This window comes from Xenopus laevis, chromosome 9_10L, assembly GCF_017654675.1.
Source record: "Xenopus laevis strain J_2021 chromosome 9_10L, Xenopus_laevis_v10.1, whole genome shotgun sequence".
In the NCBI taxonomy this organism is placed as follows: domain Eukaryota; kingdom Metazoa; phylum Chordata; class Amphibia; order Anura; family Pipidae; genus Xenopus; species Xenopus laevis.
The window spans coordinates 39,536,035-39,547,043 of NC_054387.1; the positions used below are offsets into that span (position 1 = coordinate 39,536,035).

The 11,009-nt window shown below is 42.4% G+C and overlaps 1 pseudogene; it reads right to left on the reverse strand.

Annotated features, from left to right (window-relative positions):
- Positions 1 to 2,699: 2,699 nt before the first annotated feature.
- On the reverse strand, positions 2,700 to 9,100 carry LOC121397952 (annotated as a pseudogene).
- Positions 9,101 to 11,009: the final 1,909 nt, after the last annotated feature.

An 11,009-nucleotide genomic window follows, 5' to 3' on the forward strand; every position in this document is an offset into this window, starting at 1 on the left:
TACTAAAATCACAATCTAATTAATACCAATTATATTTGGGGATTCACAGATCCTTTCATTTAAAGCTGCGCCCACACTAATATCCCGTGTAATCCAAATGACTAGTAAGCAGTATATATGGGTATATTCCGAGCTACGTCCATTACGTATATACTCTACATACACATATCTAGTGTTTAGGAAGCATGTCTTATATAGCTAAGGGACAACGGTTCTAATTAGGAATTATATATAATGTGAACGCACTTTATACTTATTCTTTATTAGGGTAATTACAAAAGATCATCGTGGTTTCGTTTGGGGGACAGATTTAGAGGTTTCTGTATTATAGTGTTATAAGGGGAATATTGGGAATTGTGTGTCTCCACTATACAAATCGTCTGGAGCAGGTATTCGTACATTTGAAGGTGACAAGTTGATGCACAATGCGCAAATGTCACTGGGAGAAAAGGTGCGTCCAACCTGAAATTTGACCTTGGAGACTTGACCTCGGCCGATCAACTCTCAAGTCTTGTGTGCTCTGAGGGGTTACAGAGATGCGGGGGTGGGGGTAGGTGGGGGCAGAGAGGGAGAGTGCAAGGAATAACAGAGAGTGCCAGTGCCACATTTACCCTATGCCCAATGGAGATTGACTGCAACAAGCTGTGCTGAGGAGCCAGATACCTGTAGATGAAGGACGACTTACCTGGATAGCATTGGTGATGTTCCAACCAGCTTCCCAGGCTGTAATTTTGGGTTTCCCATTGGAAGAAAGCTTAGAGCACAGTCCTTCATCTTTAGAGTACAGGTCTATGCTTCTCAGAGAGTTTAGGTTCATATTTACTACATGAGCCTTTTATAAAAGCATTATTTCTTTTTGAGCCATTAAACTGTGACTCACACTGAAAATGACTGAGTGCCGGGCCGGATTTACATAGTGGGCGCCCCTAGTCCTGCTGTCGTTCGTCACCCCGTCAGGGAGCAAATTTCATGGATGGTGGGCTAATCCTAAAAGTAGAAGTGAATAGTTACTTATAGCCTTAGATACTTCCAATGTTATTAATTGTATATAATGGATGGCATCTGTCGTGCTGCAGTAGGGGGAAGAGTCAAGCCGAAAAGGCCTGCAAACCTCAGTGCCAAGGAACACTGTTAATTACAAAGGGAATCTTTATTTTGAAAATATATGTAGTGTTTCTATATGCTTCCTTGATGTATTGCACCTGCATGCACCTTGATTCCTGCTGAAAGTTACATTGAGCAGCCTAGACCTGTGTAGCAGTCATAAAGTGCCCCTTAAATATCCATTATTGTTTCTTGATTAGCACTGTGAGGCTATAGCCGTCTGAAAGAGACCTGCTATACTACATTCTCACCCAGTAAACAATCAGATGTACATGACAGCTAACTGGATCCCATATAGTCACCCACAGATTCTATCCTGGAAAGGTATTTGCCATATGCTATGAGCGAACTCATACAGCTTTCTTAGCTTCGGCACTTATGTAATACTGTGTATCTATGCACACTTATTGTAACACCCCTGCCATGTAGGCAATACAAAACATGCTAAATATCTGGACAGTGTTTATCATAATTATTTATATGGATTCAGAAAACAAAAATACTTGATATGACTATTCTTGTCTGGTAAAACCGTTATTACTTAGTATAGGTTAATGGAGCCAGTGGTGGGCAGATATTTAATGGCCTCACTCACATGGACCTATGATAACATGTGATGCAGATATTAAGATACCGAGGATGTCCTGTTCTTTGAGGTGGGCCCTAGCTGACATGTAGTGGGCTGTTTATTATGAAGTCCTATAAAGAAGTCTCTGGGACCTTTGGGCAGACTGGGGGCCACATTCAAGAGCAGGGTCTCCAGTTGGACAGCCCTATCCAAAAGATCTACTGCAAAACACTAGAAAATACATGTGAAAACTATCCACAGGTTTAGCTGGGTGAGGGTGAGCATTCAAGACACGTAGCCATCACAAGAATCTCTCTGTTTATTGTTGTATAATACGGTACCACAATAGAGTTTTAGGATATACATTTGTCTGTGAGCACAGTTACATCACATACACACACACTCACGGGTAATACACCTTGCACTTTGTAAAAGATAAACTGCACACAATGACTTTCCGTCCCTGGGCAAATCTCTGTTGTGTGCTTGTTACTCTTCTTAGGTTCATAGGATGGTTCCATAAGAGTCAAATCTGCAATTTTAGGCTTTGATCACACTGGAGTTTTTGCCCGAAACATCAGCAACCACTCGTGTGAACACGCCCATAGAATTCATGTTGTGAACGATGCCTAAAGGTAGATAGAGACTGTCTGATTTCTGTTGGGGAAAGAGTGGTTGGCATCCTCCCCTCCAAAAAAAAGTTATTGAGACCCACACACCAGATATATGCATTTATCTCAGCCCCTTCCTTGACTGATCTTTTTAGAAGAGGTTGAGATAGACGAAAAGGACACAAAAAAGTTCCCTTTAGATTGTGGTACTTGTATATCCTCGTGGTTTGCTCATTGCGCTGGTTTAAAGAATGTCCGATGAGTTTAAAAAAAACATGCAAACGGCTTTCCTTTCAGAGAACCTCCCAATTTTCCTTGCAATCAATATAGTTATTCTATATATTTTTATTTCCACCATAATTCATCCATCATTAAATAAATATAACAAAAATAAAATATCTCCATATACAGTTAAATTTTGTCAGATGTAATTTCGATTAGTTAAACCCAAATAAAGCCTGTGATTCCCTCCCCTGCAAGACTGTCTGAAAACACATTGCAGAGATTTGTGGTATCAGCCAACCCGTTGGCTGAGGCGTTTTATTTGTGGATACGTAAAATGAGAACGTCAGTAGAAACTGATGCATAATTCTTTGCAATGCAGAGGGCCGCCTACCCATCTAAGACTTAATCTTCTATATTGTATCTATAGGCTTCTATTAGCCCCTCTAGAGAGTGCACAAAGCCATAAATGCTACAGATGGAACCAATGACGAAGATGGAGACATCAAAGAAGACTTGGTGCCACAACAGCTTCCTCCACAACAACTTGAGGTGGAATAGACTTGGAAGGAGGAAGCAAAGACCAGCTCCCGTGAGGCTTCCTGTGAGACCCATTAACAGGGCAAAATGGGGCACATACATAGCCATAAGTAGAGTAAAGATGACTAGGGCACATCTAAGGGTAAGACCCCAAGATTTCAGTCTCCCATCACCCCCATAGCAGTTTGGAAAGAAGGCCCTTGTGCTCTCTTGAAAGAGTGACTTCTCCAAGACCTCTACTGCTGCAAAGAAAGGCAGTGGATAGGACAGCAGAGCTTTGGATACCAGAAATAGGTTGACCACTGCCCTGATGGTTGATGGTAAGTTGTCTGTAATGACTTCCTTGGTTTCATCTGCCCAGGTTAGGTAAGCCAAAAGGGCAAAGAGTCCCTTGAGGATACAGGCCGCAATATGAGTCCAGTTCATCATACAATGAAATTACCTTTTGGTTCTGCATGTTCCCTTCCAGAGATGGCAGGAAGATCTGGGAGGTATAGCTGAAGACAATAATGCCAATGGAGATGGGGAACTTCTTAACATCAATGTAGAACTTCCCTTTGTCCCAAGCCCTTGCTCTGGACAGACAGTAGGCAATCACCAGGATGTTAATGACAAAATGCGCTAAGGTGCAGAGCAAGCTGAACTTCGACACAGCTTTAAGGTTCTTGAGAAACGCGCAGGGCAGGAGCGCAGCGGTGGCAATGATGGACCAAGACTTCTGGGATATTGGCAAGCTTGGAAAGCTGTTGTACATCAAGTTGCCACTAACCACTACATAGAGAATGCAGGTCATCACCAGTTCAATAATCTGGGCCACATTAACAATTATTCCTCCGAGTTTAGGAAACCTTGGTGTACAGCAGACATTGGCAATGTCAACATAGGAGTCTCTCACCCTCACTGTTTCACCATCTTCGTTCTCTTCATAGAGGCAAGCAATAAGGATCTTCCCAGTGTAGCAACAAACAACAGCTGCAAATATAATGAGAAACAGTCCCAGATATCCACCGTGAAGAATTGCATATGGTAAACCCAAAACGAACATCCCCTGCAAAACACAAACACATAGTCGGTAAGATCAAGAATTGACTTGGCTTAATTGTCTTATCAGTGTCATATGATTTTGGATGTGTTGCAGATTCTCTCAAACTGTAAGGAGATATGGGGGGGCACAAAAGTGGAGGAAGAGCATCCGTTCTAGCGTTGTTATGGGGGTGCACTGTTAAAGGAACAGTAACATCAAAAAATGAAAGTGAATTAAAGTAATAAGATTATAATGTAGTGTTGTCCTGCACTGGTAAAACTGCTGTGTTTTCTTCAGAAACACTAATATTGTTTATATCAATAATCTGCTGTATAGCAATTAGGGCAGCCATTCTAAGGAAAAAAGGCTCATGTAACACAGCAGATAGCAGATAAGCTCTGTAGAACATAATGTTATCTGTTATCCACTATTCCACTGTTCCATATAGCCTTTTTCTACACAGCAAACAGAATAGTTTTACCAGTGAATCTGGCAAACAGATCAGTTTTACCAGTGCAGGATCAGCATTACATGATATTTTCATTACTGTAAAACACTTTCATTTTTTGGTGTTACTGTTTCTTTAAGTAGGCACAAGTGTTATTGATGCGGTTGAGGAGAGAGGATTTGTACACAATAAACCCAAATATTTGCCAGCTGGCTTTACTTCCCCTTTAACATGAGACAATACTTCCTGGTTATAACTGATATGGTACTTAATTCATCAATTCAGATGAGAAATTAACTAACTATAGAGTTTAATATCACAATAGCCTTTGATGTTATGTCTGTCCAAAAAATCATCCAAGACATTCTTAAAGGCATTTACTGAATCAGCCATCACAACATCACCCGGCAGTGCATTCCACAACCTCACTGTCCTGACTGTGAAGAACCCCCTACGTTGCTTCAAATGAAAGTTCTTTTCTTCTAGTCTGAAGGGGTGGCCTCTGGTACGGTGATCCTCTTTATGGGTAAAAAGGTCCCCTGCTATTTGTCTATTATGTCCTTCAGGACCGCCATCGCAGGATTTTGTGTCTAAGGAGGGGCCCGATGGAAAGAAACGAAAGGAGGAACCGGCACACAGGAGCATAAGCAAACGGGGTAAACCCCTTATGCTCCTGTGTGCCTGTTCCTCCTTTCGTTTCTTTCCATTGGAGTTCGGGGAGTACCGTCTCCCTAGAGGACTGTGCACCAGGCAATCGAATAGAGAAGGGCTAGTGAGTGCGTTCACACTGTTTCTAAGGAGGGGCCCGCCACGCTTCACTTACTTGATTAGCCGGGCCCCCTGGCTTTCGTGCTGCCAGCTTCACTAAATAGGACACTGCAGCTCTGTGCATGGAAGCTTTTCTCCTATTAAGATTTCCTGTACCCTCATTGGTCCTTTAAGAATAAGTCCCGGTAAATCTGCATTGGGATTGGATCCCCTTATCCAATCCCTGTACAGCTTTACTGGGAATTATTGTTACATTTTATGGGGGGCCCTGGCACCATAGTTTTTTTTTAACTAATAAGGGGGCCTGACCATCAATAGCTTTTTATAACTTGTGTGTGGAGGTTTTTTTGTTTTTTTTTAGCATCGATGTCTATGTGGTCTTTTAACTGTAGTGTGGAGTGGGCAAGATCTGGGGTGAGTCTTGGGGGACCCAGGGGGCCATGAAAACTTTGTTATATGGGGCCCCATGATTTCAAATGGCGGCCCTGATGTCCTCTAATGTACTTGTAACGTGTAATCATGTCCCCTGCACACTCTCAACCCCTTCACTCTATCAAACCCCCCACTCTATCAAACCCCCCTGCACTCTCTCAACCCCCCACTGCACTCTCTCAAACCCCCCCTGCACACACTCAACACCCCCCACTCTGCCACTATATTTATATATACCGTATATCAGCCAGGGTCGGACTGGCCTTGGCCGGCTCCAGTGGGCCCTGTAGGCCCAGATCCACCCTGTGGCAAAAAAAGCTAATGTAATGCTAAGAAGCATGCGTGAACGCTTGCGTACATTCACGTTGTTTGGGTTAACGGACAGGAGCTGGTGAGCAGTATCCCGGACCCTGAAGAGAGCAGATAGTTAGTGGGGGGGGGGTGTCTGCAGGAACAGGTATTTTTATGCTGGTGCCACTGAGTAGCCGTCGGTACACGGTACTCCTTTGCCGGGTCGCGGGCCCCACCAGGGACAGGGACCCTGGTGCATATGCACCTGCTGCACCCCGGTAGTTCCGCCACTGGTCACAAAGGAGCAGGCGTTGCTATGAATAACAGCGCTTGTTTGTTTTGCTCCCTTAAAGAAATCAAAACACCCGTAAGCTACACTAATGGTAACCCTAGATTTTCTTTTCTTAAAAATTTTGTCATAATTCAGTTCAGTTATATTTTTTTTGATGTTTCTGTTTTTTTGGCCTCATCAAGGAGCTGGGTCTATGGATTCTGGGCAATAACTAGTGACAATAAAATGCAATAAATACACATTACACATTGTGTATATATATATATATATATATATATATGTGTGTATATATATATATATATATATTACTATACACAATTCCCACTTTAACTGCTTATGACTTTTCTCATGGGGTTACTCATCCCATTTAGAACCCCCTAAAGACAACAATGGGCAGTGCAGACTAACTCAAGGCTTAAATGGCCTCAGCAAGTATATATTGTTTCATCTCCCTGCTTCACTGCATGTGAAATAGTAATGGTTTTATGTTAAGTATCCTTAAGTATTGATATTGGTACACATTAAAGTGGGCATGCTGCAGAGGATTCCAAAGGCATCAATGCCTGGGCACTTGCATGTAGGTTTTGGACAGGAACCACATAGTATACAGTTACTAATGCATCCACTGGGGCTACAGGCTCCACAGATAAAATCATTTCTTAATTAGCTACATTCATGTTATAGTCACCATTGCTGGAAACCAAAATGATAACTTTTTACTGAAGCGCTAAATAGCAACGATGTCTGCGAAATAACTGTTTTTTTGTACGGAATTTGGACAAGGCAGGGGTGCTATATTCATGGAGAAATTTCAATCCAATGTAGAAGGTACTGAACGCTCTTGAAATAGCATGGCTTTTGCACTTTTACTCCAAATGGCCATTCAAGTAATTGGATAGATAGATGTTAGGTTATACATATGTAAAATAAAGAAGAGCTTTTGAATAGGGAGAGAGATAAGAAGATAGTGTATATGCATGTTTCATGTGAAGTGGGTTAAATCTCATAAATGATGTGTTTACCTTTTGTACATTTTGTAATAGAATCAATGGGATTTAATGAAACTGTCATAATGTTGGGTAGGAAGGGGGAATAGAGACAATTCAATGAGAGAGATGGGTGGATGTCTAAATCCTGTTGGTCTTTGATGGAATGGTTTGTGCAGGGATGGGGAGATGGGGTAGGTAAATGCATTGAAGGTGAAATAAGGGAGAATAGTGGAAGGCAGATTTGTCGCTGGAGGGATTAGTGAGTTGTTGGATTAGGGGAAGGTAAAGGTATAAATGCAGGGCTGGATGGTGGAATGTGGTATGTATAGGTGCAGATGAAGGGATTAGTAAATGGATGAATGGAAGGTTAAAGGTGTAGAAGAAGGGATTGATGGGTACAAAGGGAATGGGGATATATGGACTGACTGAAGCCTGCATGGGGGGGGAGGGGGGTATTGAGCGGTGAGTTAGTGGATGTAGGTTGGAAGGAGGATAGTTGGGTGCCTGTATCTGATTGAATGGGTTATGGATGAGTGGGTAGGTGTCTATGGGTTATGAATTGTGGGTAGTGTAAAGGGTATGGTATATGAATATTTATGGGTAGATGGACATGTAAGTGAATAGAATATGATGAGGGGATTAAGTAGGGTATAGAATGAACAGATAGGCTTGTGAGTGTGAATACAGACAGACTGTGTCATTATGTGCCTGAGAGTGTACAGTATGTGAGTGCTCAGACATTAGACAGAAAGTCAGGGTGAAGGCAGCCGAGAGACCATTGTAAATCTGTGTCTATGAGACTGGGTAAGATATTGGCTATACAGACAGACAGAAAATATCGTTACAGAGAGGGATGTATCATATCAGCGACAGGAGTCTGAACTGCAACAGTTAAGCAGGTGCCACTCTCTGAAGTGAAAACGTCCTCGCTCGTGTTTGCACGCGCGTCCTCGTTTGCGCACAGTTACGCACGCGCGTCCTCGTTTGCGCACAGTTACGCGCGCGTCCTCGTTTCCGCACAGTTGCGCACGCGCGTCCTCGTTTGCGCACAGTTACGCACGTGCGTCCTCGTTTACGCACAGTTGCGCACGCGGGTACTCGTTTGCGCACCGCCGCGCTGGTTGCCTAGGATGCCTTGCTAGCATTTGCCGACACTGCCAGAATTCGACTACTGTCCTACTTCATCCTCCTGGGAATCCACTCCTTATAAAGATATTATAGTAAAGAATTTGGAAACAAATATTTATTCTTTATTGGGGTTATTACACAAGATCATTGTGGTTTCGTTTGTGGGGCAGATTTGGAGGTTTCTGTATTATAGTGTTATAAGGGGAATATTGGGAATTGTGTGTCTCTACTATAGAAATCGTCTGGAGCAGGTATTAGTACATTTGAAGGTGACAAGTTGATGCACAATGCGCAAATTTCACTGGGAGAAAAGGTGCGTCCAACCTGAAAGGCTGAAAAAAAGAAATTAATTTCTAGGGGATGAAAAGCCTGTCTGGTTGTTACTGCTCCATGTACGCTATAGGATCCCCCCCCCCCAAAAAAAATCCAATTCTTCATCACAGTGTTTCTGAGATTGAGGGACAAGGTATTAGGGCTGAAGAAAAACTTGACCTTGGAGACTTGACCTCGGCCGATCAACTCTCAGGACTTGTGAGCTCTGAGGGGTGCCAGTGCCACATTTACCCTATGCCCAAAGTAGATTGACTGCAATGAGTTGTGCTGAGGAGCCAGATACCTGTAGAAGAAGGACGACTTACCTGGATACTGTTGGTGACATTCCAACCAGCTTCCCAGGATGTCATTTTGGGTTTCCCATTGGAAGAAACTCAGAGCACAGTCCTTCATCTTTAGAGGGGAAAATTGTTTTTTTTTGCTCCCTTAAAGGGGTTGTTCACTTTTGAGTTCACTTTTAGTATGATATAGAGCAGGGGTCCCCAACCTTTTTTACTTGTGCGCCAAATTTAAATTTAAAAAGAGTTGGAGAGCAACACAAGCATGAGAAAGTCCATGGGGGATGTCAAATAAGGTATGTAATTGGCTGTTTGGTAATGGTAACCCCTATGTGGACTAGTAGCCTACATGAGGCTCTGTTTGGCACTACACCTGTTTTTTATGAAACCAAAACTTGCCTCTAAGCCAGGAATTCAAAAATAAGCACCTGCTTCGAGGCCACTGGGAGCAACATCCAAGGGGTCAGTGAGCAACATGTTGCTTGCGAGCTACTGGTTGGGGACCACTGATATAGAAAGTGATATTCTGAGGCAATTTGCAATTGGTTTTCATTTTTTATTACTGTGGGTTTCAAGTTATTTAGCTTTTTATTCAGCAGCTCTTCAATTTGCATTTGGTAGCTTGGGTTCAAATTACCCTAGCAACCATGCACCGATTTCAATAAGAGACTGGTATATGAATAGGAGATGACCTTTCTAGAAAGATGAGACATAAAAACTGCTATTTTATATTACTTTTTATTCAGGTCCTCCACCATTCATATTCCAGTCTCATATTCAGATCAGTGCATGGTTGCTAGTGTAGCTTGGACCCTAGAAACCAGATTGCTTATATTGTTAACTTGAGTGGTGCTGCTGAATAAAAAGCGAAATAACTCAAAAACCAAAAGTAATAAGAAATGAAAACCAACTGAAAATTCTCTCAGAATAAGACTCTCTACATCATACTAAAATTTCTCTCAAAGGTAAACAACCTCTTTAACCTTTTCCCTGCTAAGCATGTAGGTACCTACATGCTGCGCCGTTCAGGGCCTCTCGCTGCACTGGTGGCTTTAGCCGCCGTGAAGGCGAGTCTGCGGCGTCCCCAACCCCTTAGGCAATGAGCTTAGGGGGCTCCCACCTCGGTCCTGCGACGCTATTGTCGCAGGGCCCGACTACAGGCTATTACCTTATTCAGCAGAGTCACAGGAACATCGGAGACCTCGTGGGACACAATCCAGCGCTGCCCACTCACTTCCTGTGAGCGATCCTGGGCCCTCCAACGCTGCCAAGGACTCCCCCAGCCACAGAAACGGTAAGTAGCGTTTCTTTACTGGTTTACACACATTTACACACTCATGTATGTACACACCCACTACACATGTAACTAAAGTGAGGTGTTTTTTTGCTTTTCTGTTTTTTTTTTGTCTTTTGTACACTTACATACTTTTGCACATATTTACACACTTACATACTCATATAGACACATTTACACACTTTTTAGAGCTTACACACATGCATACACAAGCACACACATATATATTTTCTAAAAAATTTTTTTTTTAGTTCTTCATTTTATCAGTTTTCCTCTTGTTAGTTCACTAAAAACTGTTGATTTCACAGCGTGACTATTGGATCAAGCATTCTGACCGCTAGCCACGCTGTCGGATCAGTTATTTTGTTATGTCATTGAGTTGCCTAATTGTTTTTGATTTTGTTATGATTTTATGCTTGCATTGTTATTTGCATTGTTGTTTATTTGCATTGTTGTTTTTTCTAGCGTCATTTGCACTTAGATCATTTGGAGTACAAACAAATTTTTAGCAATTTTGGATTGCTACACAATGTGTACTTTACAAAAATATATGGTTTTGGGGGTCTTTCTGCTGTTAGAGGGTCTTGGGCACATAATTTTCAGTCCAGGGTCTATTTTTACAGAAAGTGAATCGGTAGCAGAGAAAATTCATATGCACTATTTTTATTTGGGGTCTGCATATGCCAG